General features: G+C 44.4%; 1 long non-coding RNA gene across 1 annotated transcript; it reads right to left on the bottom strand.

The window, feature by feature from the left end:
* Positions 1 to 6,218: 6,218 nt before the first annotated feature.
* On the bottom strand, positions 6,219 to 14,499 carry LOC308416668. The gene is made up of 3 exons (XR_013974928.1): positions 14,446 to 14,499; positions 13,951 to 14,080; positions 6,219 to 6,282 (listed from the first exon to the last, which is right to left on the bottom strand). It is a non-coding gene; the product is annotated as an uncharacterized lncRNA (long non-coding RNA).
* Positions 14,500 to 15,411: the final 912 nt, after the last annotated feature.

The raw sequence follows: 15,411 nt of genomic DNA, 5'->3' as shown, positions 1-15,411 counted from the left end.
GAGAGCCCACATCCTGAGAGGACAACCATGAAGCAGAGGGAGGAAGACCAACTGGCAATGATTTGGTCTATTAAGACCTCAAAGCCAGCTCTCAACAACAGACTTCCTCTAACAAGGCTATACATATAACATGTATACATATACATAATACACATATACACATACACATATACATCATATACATATACACAGACACAAGCACATACACATATATCATATACATCTACATATACATAATACACACATATGCATATCCTATTCCTTTCGAAAGAGTTCCACCAACTATAGACTAAACATTCAAATATATGAGTCTATGGGGGCCCTTCTAACTCAAGCCTCCACAACCCTTGACTATTGTGATTTGCTATCCTAGGACTAGGATATTGTATATTGTAGAATAAAGCAATTCCAAAGTCAAAGTTTCCCTTTGTTTACATGAAATATTTTAGCTTTAAAAAGTAATGGAAGGCCCAGCAGTGGTGGTGCATGCCTTTAACCCCATCCCTGGAGAGGTAGAGGCAGGCAGATCTGAGTTCGGGGTTAGCCTGGTCTCCATAGTGAGAGCCTCTCCTACTCAAGAAGTTTTCTTCTAGATTTTCTCTAATAAATCTGTGTTCATTCTGCTTTTATAAAAAATGTAAATTAGCCAAGTATGATGCCTCACACCTGTAATCCTAGTCTGTGGAAGACTGAGGCAGGAAGACTGCAGTTTGAGACCATATCTCAAAAGAAGAAATAAGGAAGAAATATTGTTAATAAATAAATAAAATGCAGGGACTAGGGGCCTGGAGAGATGGCTCAGTAGTTAAGAGCACTGGCTGCTCTTCCAGAGGTCCTGAGTTCAAATCCCAGCAATCACATGGTGGCTCACAACATCTGTAATAAGATCTGATGCCCTCTTCTGGTGTGTCTGAAGACAGATACAGTGTGCTTATATATAATAAATAAATCTTTAAAATAAAATGCAGAGGCTAGAGCTGCAGCTCAGTAATAGAGCACGTGGTAGAAACATAACTGGATAGTGGACTAATTTACTTGCTAAGAATCCCTGAGGCCTTGGATTCAATCCCCAGAACTAGAAATTAAATTCTCCAGTTCTGTCTCCCCAGGGAACCCACATGGTGATATCTAAAGATTGTTTTATACTACATAGAATGTATCTACTTAGCGAGATGACTGATTCTAGGTCTGAAGCCAAAAATATGAAGGAATAAACATAGGACATCTTATCAGACCAAAAAGCAAGGTAGTAGCGACACTTGTGGGGATGATCTAAGTAACCAACCAAATGGTGATCTAAAGATGAAATAATTGGGTCATCAATAAAGACCAGGACTGTGGTAGTCTAAACCTAAGTATGTCACTACCTATATATTTCTAGTGGTTTGGTTAAAAAACATTCTCTGGAGATGGCTCAGTGGGTAAAGTGCTTGCTGTGAATGCATAAGAACCAGCATTCTCCTAACTGACAGGTGGGTGGGGCGGCTCATCTACAATCTTAGCGCACCAGAGGCAGAGACAAGTGATCCCCATAGCAAGGTGGAGATCCAGCCTTAACAAACCTGTGAGTTCTACATACAGATGAGAGACTCGGCCTCGATATATAAAGTGAAGTCCATAGGAAGACATTGGTGTCAGTCTCTGGCCTCATGTGCATGAGAAGACACATGCACACACACTCTGTCTCTCTGTCTCTGTCTGTCTGTCTGTCTGTCTGTCTCTCCGGCTCCCTCCTCTCTCTCTCTCTCTCTCTCTCTCTCTCTTTCTCTCTCACACACACACACACACACAAGTCATTATAAGCCAAGCACAGTAATACATGCCTATAACTCCAGCACTCAAGTTGAAAAGGCAGGCAGATTCCTGCTAGTTTGAGGCCAGCCTGATCTATACAAGTTCCAAGATAGCCAGGGCTACATAAAGAGAACCTGTCTCATAAAGCACAAGGGAAAACAGCCACCATTAACTGGGAAAATGCTTGAGACGAAGTACTATGTAAAAGGTAAAGAACTGAAGGGAGGAAGCATTTATTTTTATTTTCCAAAGCTGTGTCTCAAGATTATCAAAGAAAGTTATCTTCACTTCCCCGCGCCAGAAAGTCAAGCTAAACAAAAACTAGAGCGATCTCATTGTGCGTTGCTAAGGAGTTAATGGGTCCCAGCAATGAATATCATTAGCAGCTCACAACCCTAAGGGAAAGACCTTTGGGTCTCTGCACAGTGCCAAGGCTGAGTTCTCAGAAGAGAGAAGGGATTAAAGACAGACAGAGAAAGAACTCAAGGAAGGGGACAAAGCTGATCAAATATCTGGTTCTATCAGGTTTGTATGTGCCACACAGGACAGAAAAACACAGTATGTACTACCAAGGGACGCTATCTAACAAATAGAAGGGTACCAAGTGGTTTGGTTCAATAAATGGCTACCAAACCCCTAGAAGTCTCAGTGAGCCATGCCCACCACTGCAGAAGATATTCATTTCCAGTGCTCCTGAGCCAGTGACACCTCTTTTTTTGTTCTCTTCCATATCTTTAGAGTAAATGCCACCAGCTGAAGTTCCCGATCACATCTACTAATGCTTGTTAAGACACAGCCTTCCTGATCACACGGGAGGACAAAATTCTCTCCCTGACCTTTGTATGCAAGTATTTGGCACCAACAGCCCTGCTGACTTTGAACACCAGGAGCCTGCATTCAGTGAGAACTAAGGAGAGGGTTACAATGGGATTTCTGCCAGGCATGGTGGTACAGGCCTAGACTCTCAATATCCAGGATGCTGAGACAGGAGGATCAAAAGTTCCAGGCCAGTCTAGCTACATAATAAGAACTTTAAAATAAAAATCAGGGAAATACCCATGTCTATCACTTCCATATATGAATAGCACTGCGACCACTAGAAAATATTAATTATAATTCAAGAGCCTCCTTACTAATATAAAAATGGAAGCTAAACGAACATTTCCAGAAATTCACCACTCAGACAACTGGGGCTTTCGACAAGGAGAGATTTTTGCTAACATAGCGTTGACTAGGGATGAAACGGCTTATTCAAAGGTCTAAAAAAGGCAGAACAGCTCCCCTGCTTCTCAGTGTCTCAATCTTTTCCATATTTAGTGAGTAAGAGTCAAAAATATCAAAACTCCTGGGAAATTCTCAGTACGAGGATTTATTTTTACTTAGCATCATTTAGACCCATTTGTGGCTGCATCATGCAAGACTCAGGATCCCTTATTCTTGAAAGTGAGAGCAATTCAAGACATGACTGTCCAATCAACAGCCAAATAGTCCTTTATCCTTTGACCAGTCTGTAGCTGATTCATAGGAAAGTAAGAAAATTAAGAAGCTGGGAGATGATTCGGTGGCGAACACTGGCGAGACAAATGTGAGGACCAGAGTCTGAATCCCCAACATGAGGTAAAGCTGGTAAGGCTGCTGCAACCTGGGACACCGATGTTGTCTGACAGGCAGAGCCGAGAAGTTCACTGTGAGCCAACCTAGCAGAAAGGTGAGCCTATGCTTCAATGAGACAGTGAGTGTCTCAGGAGCATAAGATGGAAGGAAAACCAACATCCTCCCCTAGCTCTGCATGTGCACAAGCGTGCCATCAACACACACACACTCTCACATCACACGCATGCATCCACACAGAATTAGTTATTCCTCATTAAAAAAAGTTTCAAACCGAATAGGACCCCAGCCTTAAGTAACAGTCCGTAGAGGAAATGCCCCGAGCTGGGTGGTCTCACCATTTCATATATTGACAATGACAGTAGACCAGGACCAGACATCAAAGAAAGTAGACTATGATAACAGTACCATTTGGAGAGCCGGACATTGATTTTAATTGCTCTTAATTTGTACTGCAAGACAGAGAAAAGGCAAACCTTCAGAGAAAAGAATGATTTTTTTTAACCCAGAACTCTGAGATTATAGTGAATTTAAAGACAGTGAGCTTGATGCTGCCTCTAGACTTAAAAACAGCTGTTCTCTAGAATTAAAAACAAAGCACTATTTCTCTTCTCCTAGCAGCCATGTGGACCTATTACTCCATCTCTGTGGGTTTTAAATGGTTTTAAAACCTTGAACCTAAAACAACACTGGAAGCTACCAATGGTATTAGGTGGGGACAGGACTCCAAACACCAACCGAGGAGCGCTATAGATAAAGGAATCAGATTTGTGTCAAGCTATAATGCTTGCCCTAGGTGTTTCGTATCGTCTATTTTTAGTATCCATTAGTAATGGCTGATTTAAAATTAGTATCATCCAAAGTCAAATGAATCTTGAGAATGAAGATTATCCCCATTTGACCTATATGCTGTTAAAACTAACTGCCAGGCAGATGCTACCGACCAGATCCGTTATGTTCAAGGATCTTTGGTTTCTGATCCAGCATTCAGTCACACAACTAGAGAATTTCATAACTAGATGAAATCCTAAAAAGAACATGTAGTCTTTGACTGTCTTGTATCCTGTCCTTGAAGGGTGTGTGTGTCTCGACACTATACTGAGGCCTCTGACTCTGGCTGGATTCCATTGGAAAGGAGAGGCTGGTGGCATGGGGTATGGCACAGTAGTGAGACACTTGCCAGGCATGTGCAAGGTCCTGGGTTCAGTTCCCAGTGCCACCGACAGAGATCAGATGTAGACATGGAAATGGAGGTGACAGAGATGGGGATGATGGAGATAGAGATGCTATAGAAGGAGGATAGAGATAGAGAGGGGGCAAAGGGGGGGAGGGGAGGAGAGGAAAGAGAGAGAGAACAGGCTATTCCTGCCAACTCCTGAACCCTGATGTGTGTACTGGGCAGCAGAGGCAAAGGTGGGAAAAGAGCAGCAGCCACAGTAAGGAGCCCCTAACTCATGTGCACCTCCTTCTGGTGACATTCAGATTTACTTCTAAACTCTTTCATTCACCACTCTACAAAATAAAACTAACATAAAATAAATCACCTAGAATATTAGGGTTTGGGTTTATTCATCGACAATCCAATACAAATAACAATAACAATAAATTAACAATTAATATAATTAATTAGTTATTAATTATAAAGAGGGCAAGTGGCTGAACTGCAGAAGAGAATGCTTACACAAGGACTGTGTAAACCCAAAACTACATCAATATTGGTTTAATGTAATTAGTTAAAATGTAATAAACTATCTACATGAATGTCTCCTCCACTCCACCTAAATAGAGCCATTTCTAGATATAATCCATACATGAATTTTCCAACAAGATAAGACAATAAGACCAGATGAAATCACTGTGGCAGTGGTTTGTTGTTTGTTTGTTTGCTTGCTTGTTTGGAGTTGTTTTGTTTTTATTTTTTGTTTGATTTGGTTTGGACTGGTCTGGTCTGGTCTGGTCTAGTTTGGTTTGGTTTGGTTTAAGAATTACTATCTGATCCCTACAGTGCAATCCCAGCACTGGGGAGGCAAAGGCAGGAAAATTTCTCAGTTCTAGGTATAAAGCAATTTTCAGAACAACCAGAACTACCCAGAGAAGCCCTGTTTCAAAAAAAAAAAAAAAAGACTCTATGTCTTAATTGTGTGCATTTGTACAACCTCCCCTTTTCACCAAGAGTTTGGGGTAACATACGGTGCTGTAAAAGTACATTCATAGGGCTGGGAAGTGACTCAGGGGGTGAAGTGCTTGTCACTAAAGCCCAAGAACAGAGTTCCGATCTCTAGTCACATACACGGTGATCCCTGTGTGGAAGACACAAGCAGGCATGCCCAGGACAAGCTGGCCAGCTAGACTAACAGAGTCAGCCAGCTCTGGGTTCAAGTTAGAAGAAAGATACTGCCTCAAAAAATAAAGCTGGGAAGATACCTGGCATCGACCTTGAGCCTCGTGTGCACAGGACATATACGTACATGTGAACATACATATACATTAGTGCGTACCACATACAAATGAAAGAAAAAGTAAAAAGTACATACAATAAATTAGGCACGTGAGGACAGTTTTTTTCTTTTCTCTAACAGCTGTGTGTTCCTAATGTCCCTCCGAGGTACTCCATGTTAAAAATCTTACTTGTCTCTAGGAAGTAGTGGTGCGTGCCTTTAATCCCAGCACTCAGGAAGCAGAAGCAGGCATCATGAGATCGAGGGCAGCCTGGTCTACAGAGCCAGTTTCACAACAGCCAGGGCTACACAGAGAAACCCTGTCTCAAAACAGCAAACAACAAAAGAGCACCACCACGAACAGAAACCTACTTACCTGTACCTGTAGTACTCACTGCAGAGTCACTGTAACTTCTGACATGAAATGTTTAAGGAGACCCTGTGTCAGAGAGAGGGAGGGTGAGCAAGGAAAAAAAACAGATGAAATTTGTGCGTGCTACCTATAGAACAGCGGGGGGAAATGGGATGATGGAGCAGGAGAGAGAATTCAGACCTGAACGGCCTAAACATGTGGGCGGGGTTGTTGAGCAACACAGTTGTGTAACTTTTACTTTAAGAGAAGGCAAACAAGGTCTATGTAAGAGCAGTAGTAATTTCTCCTACATCTATCCATGGCACCTGCTACTTGCCCAGGAAAACGGGGGCACAGCTGATAGTGCCTCTCCAAAAAATTCTAAATATAGGGGGGTGAGTGCCACTCAGAGTGAGGATCCACTTGACCTCTGGCTGACTTCAAGTTCTCAGAGCCACGCCCCACCAGAGCAGAGAGCCTCCCTGAGAACGGCTGGCCAAATCAGTCCCAGCCCCCTGCTCATTTGCTGCCTAAGTGGCCATTAGGGAATAACTCCACACTGAGTCTCATCGCTCGCCTCTAGGAGAGTAATATGTATCTGTTCTGAAGAACTGTAATCAGGGAAGATGCATCTCCTTGGCAGACGTTAGCTCCGTGGACTGCTGGTGACACGCTCATTATTATCAGCTCTGATGTCTTCCAGCCCACAGAAGAAGCTAACAGCAATGCTAGCCTCTTTGTACACAGCACTAAGCCCACGTTTCCCCTTGGGGATTTAAGGTGTGCATCAGGAGCCTGTGGAATGGCTCCATGGGTAAGAACAATAAGAATCTGAGTTTGAGTTCCCAACACCCTCAAGAAGCTGAATGAGGCTGCATGTAACCCCAGCACGGGGGGGGGGGGGTTGGGGGGGCAGAGACAGGAGGATCTCTGGGATTTGTTGGCTATCAGCTTAGTTCAGTAAGTTTCTGTCTTGAGGAAATAAGGCTGAGAACAATGAAATAGGAACTCCAAAGTCATCCTTTCGTTTCAGCAAATGCCTATTATGCACACATACACACACACACACACACACACACACACACACACACACACCATGCACATACCATATACCACACACAACACACACACACATACCACACACATACATACACCTACCACAACATACATCACACATACATATACCACACAACACACAACATGCACATATACAACAGATACACACTCATCACATACACACACTACACACACATACACACATATACATATCACACAAACACACACATACCATATAGATACCACACATATACATTCCACACCCCACATACATACATTCTACATACACTCACACCACACACATACACCATACACATACATCATAACCACACATATTCACACACTACACATAAACCATACAGATATTTACCACACATATCATACACATGCATATTACATATACTCACACTATACACGCACCCCATACACAAATCATAAATACATACCACACACATGCTACACATTACACACACACACACACACACACACACACACACACACACACTTCACAATGGAAAAAAGGAAAAAGAAAAGAACCAACACACAAACTTTGGGAGTTAGAGTATATCTTAGTGAGAGAACACATGTTCAGCACATATGAGACCTTGGGCTTAAAACTCGGTGCCAAACACTGAAAGTTAAAGTGCATATTAACTGTATCAAATAGAAATGAGAGGTATAGAGAAGGTAGTGGGGGTGGAGACAGAGGAGGAGGAAGTCTGAACTAAGCCCAACAGACCAAGCTAAAAAAAATATATCAAAATAGAGTCACTCCTGTTAAAGTCCCATGAAACCAAGCTAAAGTAAGATGCCTATCTAAACTCCTGAAAATCAGGATTAAAGAGGCGGAATCCAAATCTCCCAAACTGGACATTCTTTGTCTGGATGATAATAAAATTCCTCAGGTTTCATCTTCACACAAAAGAAGTGACCTGAAATAGCCCGGTGTCAATGGAGCTTTGCTTTCCTGCTGCCCAGTTGCTCTGTCCCTGCCTTAGAAGGAAAGTTTGGAAGACCCATCGGCTTCCCATCCACTTTGGGTTCTGTTCCTGTTATTGTCAGTCCTTTCCTATCTGAAAAACCAACCTCCTCTGCTCTGGTTGCAACACTCGTTCAGTTTTATGGAATGAAGTGTTGCCCAATTTCCAACTTCAGATCCTCAAGTGGTAATCTTATCCTCTGACAGCACTTCTCCTGCCATAGACTTCCCACGCTCACAAGCAACAAAAATGCCCTTCTCCCAGCTCAAGGCCTGGGAAGTCCAAGTTTAGGGGGCTGGCAGATTCGGGGGATGGGAGGGCCAGCTTGCTGGCTAAGAGACAGCCATCTTTTGCTGTGTTCTAACAGTAAAAGAAAGGAAGGGAGGGAGAGAAGAAAGGAAGGAGGGAGGAAGGGAGGGAGGGAAAGAGGGAGGGAGGGAGAGAGGGAAGGAAAAAGAAAAAAAGGAAAGATATTCACTCCATGGTGTCTCATATGGGTGATGTAGGAAATGATGGGGGGGGGGGGAATGTCTTTGAGAGCAATGATCTTCCTAACCTCACATCAGTCTTAACTCATGATTTAAGGTACCAGAAGTTTGTGATCACATAACACTCTCACTGAGTCATCAGGTCCAGTGTCCTTTGGGTCACAAATTTACAGAATGAAATTCATAGACCACAGAAGGGCAAGTTTTTGCAAGAAGTTGTATTGTAGGACTGTAAGTGGGTGGGAGTTAAGAGAAAGAAAGGAGGCAGAGTTCCTAAATAGCACAGGCCCAAAATCTAAAAACAAAAACAAAACCAAGACAACAAAAGCAGGGCCCCTTTAGGCTTTTCATGGGGTTTATGGCAGAAACTGGGGGTGAGGCACGGGGAGGTGAGCTGTTCAATCTAGCCGGTCCATCCACAGGCATCCAGCAGTGTCTTGGTTCCATCCACACCCTCATGTATAATTAATTTCAGGCATGGATGTTCTTTAGAACAAAAGGGATAGGAAGAAACTGGAAGAGGAACCAGAGCCTTCCCCTTGCATACTTTGCAAGAGAACCAAGGACATTTCCTCCTAGCTTCTGGTCAAGGATAAGACTGGGAACTGATGTTCTCAAGGCCTCTGCTCTGATCTGACTGCCTCCCTCTAGGTCCCTTTCTTATCAGAAGGAACCGAATCCTAACTGCAAGGACTATTTCCTACTGACATCATCATCTCCCAAAGACCAACACTTTAGGATTAGTACTTCAATATAGGAACTCAGAAGGGGCCAACATTCGGACCTGTGTTTTAAGAGCTATTTTCAGGCCTGTTTTAAGTGCATCCCCAGGCTTGTTTGACCATAGACCCCATTTTCTATTTCCATGACCCTGTCCTGCAACCAGTGCTTTGGGAACATCAAGTAATCCTGGTGTTTCTTTCTTACTGATTCTGAACCCTCTCTCACCCCAATATCAAAGGATCAACATCTAAATATGTATAAGGTTCTCAGCCTGGAGAAAAGTTGTAGCCATTGAATGGGTTGAAGCCAAGGCTCCTGCTAAACATCTTACAGTGCATAGCCAACAACTCAGAAATAGCCAACTGGAAGGTCAACAACTTTAAGACTAGGAAACGTTAAACTAACTCCTTCTTTAAAGTTCCTAGGACCAAGCAAAGGTAAGTGGAAAGTGATTACCCAACATATATAAGGCTCTGAGTTTGTTCTCTATAAGGGGAGTTATACTACCAACCTTAGAGTTAGTAGAGGGTTAATTGTCATAGAGAAACTAAGGCATGGTGGCTTTTTCCTCTAACTTGGGAATCTGAGGTCTATCCTGGGCTACATACTGAGGCTTTGTTCCCATACACACACCCAAAAAAAAAGAGGAAAAGAAAAAAATTAGCCCCCAGGAAATGTATTATTGAATGAACTACGAATGTTCTGTGAGCCTGCTCAGAAAGAGTCTATTCTATACATGTATAGTGTACCTGAAGCTAATAAACCTTCCACGTTATCCCATATCCTTCCCAATGTATGGGTGAAAGAAGCCTCCCCACCGTGGTCCCTAGGAAGTTCTTGAGATAAACTGACAAGATTAAACAGAGGGAGATGTACAGCATGATGTGCGCAAGGAAGACTCTCACAGCACGGGGTCATGCACAGAGTATGAACCTCCCTAACAGGAACACTTGTGGAGCCCAAAAGGGGATCTTATTATATGGATAAAGTCTGTCATGTGGATAAAGTCCTCAGGAAGTGCCTTTGAAACCTCAGAGGAGCTAGGTGTATGTGTGTGTGAGCACACATACCTGTAATCCCAGCAATCGGGGGCTGATGCAGGAGGGTCTCGAGTTTGAGGCCAGCCTGGAATACATGTAGAGACTCTGTTTATACACACACACATACATATACACACACATACATACACATACACACACATACATATACATACACATATGTACATACACACATGTACATATATACACATACATGCACACACACACACACAGTAGAAGAAAGCTGTAGAGCTATCTGGGCAGCTGCCCTGCATGTGGAGACCTTTGGTCTCTTCTTCCTGGGTAGTTAATCTTTCCTCATTAATGAGGTTTCCAAATGATTGCTCTCCACCTGAGAAGGCAGCCTGAGCAGAAGCCACTCTTTCTGCTGCGGAAGACTATTGCACACAAATTGGACAAATGTCTTAAAGGTTGTTGGCTTAGTTTGGTCATTGAGGTTTGTTTATTTGTTTGTTTGTTTTAAACCAACACACCAGTGCTGACTATGTGTTCTGGCACCCGTGCATCTTAATCTCACAGCCTAAGTTCTACCAGTGCTCCCCCACCAACAGGCCTGACTCTCGGGACTGTCAGTGCTGAGTTCAGTTCCTTCATGAAGGGCAGTAGCAAGGCCTTCAGCCTGTATCCTATCCTACACAGAGCATTCTTGCAATGAACTGTGTACTTCCTAAGAAAAACCTTCAGCATACACCCCAGGCCACTGCAAAGAGCTCTAGCTTATAAGTACAGTTTAGATGGTTTCTATATGAAATACATACACATCCCATCTCAACTATGCCCCAAATGAGCCTTTCACTAGCCAGCTGTGGCATCACCCAGCGATGGGGAGACCAAGTTCAGGACCAGCATAGGCTATATAGCCATATCCCATGGGATTCTTTTCGTTACTTTTTGTATAGTCATATCCTATTTCCTTTCAGTTCATGTGATAGCCAAGGTTAACTGTCAACTTCATAGGATTAATAAACACCTGAACAATTAGAGAGGCACAACCTTGGGCATTTCTAGAAGGATTAATTGAGGAGAGAAGACCCACACCGAGTGGAAGAAGATTACCCGTGTCCTCAGGGCCCAGATCAAATTAAAGGTGGAAAGGAGACCGCCGGGTGGATATCAGCATCCATCTCCCTGTGCCCCTAGATCCACTCAGCTGTGAGTGAGAAACCTCAAGCTCACACTGCCTTGCCTCCCCTGCTGTGCTGGGCTGCATCCCCATAGACTGTAAGCCAGAATAAGCCCCACCTCCTTCAAGTTGCTTTCTGTCAGGTATTTCACTGGCAGAAATATAACCTAGGAGAATCAGGTCCTTAGAGCCCCTGGTGTCATGGGAAGGGATCAATACACTGTCTCACCGATACCTCTGCCGTGGATGGTCTTCCACCATGTTCTTCCAACTGCTCTCACACATTCTCAAAGAGCGAGTCTCACTGCTTCTCATTCACACTGATGTCCCCCGACCTTGGTGTCACAAACCCACCTGGGCCTCCATAATTCTTCACCCATACAGAGCCTACAAAGAACCTACTGCAAGCTCCCTCCAAAACAGCTTTTCCATGTTTCCTGGAATACTTTTTCTTTACTGGGAGTGCTATTTCCCGAGGAGACATGTCTTTGAAACTCCAAAGTTCAGCTCCTTAAAGTTCTCCCTCTCTCTCTCTCTCTCTCTTACACACACACACACATACACACACACTCTCTCTCTCTCTCTCAGTTACATACACACAGTCACATACTTATTCTCTCTCCCTCCCTCCCTTCCCCACTCTCTCTCACACACACATACACACACATACACACACACACACTTCAAATTATCATCTCTGCCAGCAGTTTCAAAAGTCTGTTCATATTCTTTCTTATTCACCATATAATGAGAGCAGCAGCAGGGCACGGGGGGCACAGTCCTGTAGATCCAGCATTGGAAAGACTGAGGAAAAGGGGTCATGTTCAAGGTTATCTTGGGCCTCTCAGCACCCCTATCCCCAGAAAGAAGAGGGGGGGTAAGAGAGGAGGGAAGAAGCATGCAGGGAAGAAGGAAGAGAGGGAAAAAAGAAAGGAAGAAAAGAAAGGATGTCCCTATCATGGAGGCAGATAACAGCTATGTCTAAATGAGAAATGGGGGCAACTTTGGTTAAGTCCCCCAAATGGGTTTATTTCACTGCAGTCTGCTCTCCTGTTAATTTACTGTACACCACTGGCCTGGATGTTTTATATCCCTCAGGTAAATGTTACTAGAGGGCCTGTTACTAAAATTGCTTCCAAGGGGAGAGGTGAGCAACATTGAGCCTTTCTTCAAAGGTCCCAGCAACAAACAGAGGGGTGATATCCCAAAAGTTCACCCTGGGGAATCCAGTAATGGGTGGCAGGTTACTGGAGGAGCACAGGTGGATATGAAGTGCCACACTGGGAAGGTCTGCACCTGCCAGGGATGCAGCCTGTGTAGATGAGTCTCCTCCCCTAGTCCTCCCAAAGGTCAGCTACTATTGGGGCAGATTTGCATATAACTTTTTGGAAGATGTGGATGGATTTAAATGAGGGAAGGTCAACTGTCGAGAAGCCCAGCTGTGGTGATGTCTGGATAGCCTGCACAGATTGGCTGATAAGGATGTGGCAATCTGGTCAGAGATTAGTCCTATACAGCAGAACCCGATGAAAAGAGAAAGCCCATCTATAGAAGACACTTGGAGGCAAATTCACCCAAGAGCTGAAATCTACATTGATCAGCAAACAGCAAAAGAAGTGCCCCCTCCCAACACACACACTGCCCTGCTCTTCTTCCTAGCACCTAACCCTGTCCTTAAAGAAGTGAGACTTTGTGGTTGTAGATCTTCCGAAAAGGCTGGATTTGCACTAACTACTCCATAGGCAATAGGAGCCGCAGGTGTCTCCTTCTGTTTTACAGTGCTGGGGAGAGAACCCAGAAAGTCACAAATGCTATGCAATCTTGTCTACTACTCCAGTGAGCGCAGCACTCTCCCCGGCTCCTACTTCACTGATAGCTTTTAAATAGATAGAATAGCCTGTTAGCAAAATTTGTGCAATAGCTGTGGGTAAACTGATGGGAGGGAAGTGTTGGAGCCCAGCCTCCTGGAGCACCAGCGAGAATGAACAGAGACAGCATGCAAACACCAGGCCAGTACAGCCAGATCACAGGCCATGGAGAAGCACAGGACCTTGCTGCCTGAACCCGTAGCCTCTGCCTTCATTTCTAGAGTATCAAAGTCAGATGATCCCCAAACAGAAGCCTGCCAGTAGAGCCCTTAACATGCCCTCTTCCCACATGGCCCAGGAGAATTTCTGGTACAAGGGTGGCTCTGGGTCACTGTGAGAAAGGTCTGCCTACACTGCAGATGTTGCCGTGGCTCTATCCTTCCGGGCATTCCTCCAGGGCTTGGAATAATTCCAAGGTCCAATCAGCAAGTTAAAGCTAAATCGAGGCCAACACAGTACCTTCCATCTTGGTAAGACACCCGTGGAAGATGATTCTGAGCTGTCCAGGCACATTCAGAAGGACTGGAGTGCAGTGTAACCTAGAGGAGGGGGCACCAAATCAGTGGGGGCTCTTCCACAGGGTTCACTCCTTTAAAAAAAAAAAAACAAAAAACAAAACAAAAACAAAACAAAAATGGAGACTTTTTTCAGCCAAGGTTTGGGGTTCCTAAATCTATCCCCTCCCCTCCACGTTGACTCATCCCTTTGTCTGTATATCTAAATCATCTTCCTTTCCCAACATGCCTTGCCCTTCCTCCTGACCTGCTCTCTTTACTCATTCCTCCACACAAACATGGACTCAAGAAAAAGGACTTAAGGATCATTATAGCTCCAAGTGGACAACCAGTCATTATCTCACCCAGATCTGCAATCTCAACAAGAGCCCAGAGCGCATCCCAGGAGAGGGTTGAGCCTTTCCGGTCTTCTTTTGCACATTCCTAACGCCCTACTCACCAATCGGGAAAAGGGGTGCATTCCTCAGCCCTGGCTGAGCTCCCTGTGCCTGGCTCTGCCGGTTTCTTTTTTTAAGTACCTCGGGGCTGGGGACTAGCAGGTGAGCTTTCTGGCTAACTCCAGTTAGACCTTTACTTGCAGCTGACTTTGCTCCTGGCACAGAACAAGACAGAGGAAGGTCTTCAGCTACAGGAGGCCACAGCATTCGTGCCCAAGAAGGAAAATCAGACCACAGTCCTGTGCAGAGAATACAGGCAAACAGAAGGCTGGGACGGAGTGTCACAGAAGAATTGACACACAGGCAGAATTGACACACCTTCCAGATGGCATTGGCTGAGTAGAAACAGGACCCTTTGCAGATGTGTAGTTCAGCCTAAGGGAAAGAACACTAGAAAGCTCAACTGGAATTAGTTTGTAGAGGGCCTTGAATGCCAGGCATTTATCCCCCTCACAGAAAGGACTCACTGGAAGCCACTGCGCAGGGCTTCCGAGATTATTAAGTGATAACGCTTTAAGTAAGAAAATGTCAAACAGGGCCCTTCCTGCTGGGGAAGAGATTGGCCCTCAGGGTCACAGCTGTAAACAGCTTGACTTGGAAGAGCCTTCAAAGAGTTCCCACGGTTAAGAGCACCTGACATTCTTACAGAGGACGCCGACCATGAGACAGTCCACAACCACTGATAATTCCAGTACCAGAGGGCATACCAGGCATGCATGTGGTACACACACCACAGGCAAAAACACTCGTACACATAAAATTATGTATATGGGGTTTCTCTGTGTAGCCCTAGCTGTCCTAGAACTACTCTGTAGACCAAGCTGGCTTCGAACTCAGAGATCTGCCTGCCTCTGCCACACCAGTACAGAGTGCTGGGATTAAAGGTGTGACCCACCACCACATCTGGCTAACAAATACATATTTAAAGGAAAAAAAAAAACTTTAAAGAAAATGGCAGGGGGAGGGGA

Source organism: Micromys minutus (assembly GCF_963924665.1).
Source record: "Micromys minutus genome assembly, chromosome: 2".
Classification (NCBI taxonomy): domain Eukaryota; kingdom Metazoa; phylum Chordata; class Mammalia; order Rodentia; family Muridae; genus Micromys; species Micromys minutus.
Note: the sequence above shows the minus strand (reverse complement) of the source record. Positions and strands in the feature narration are given on the sequence as shown.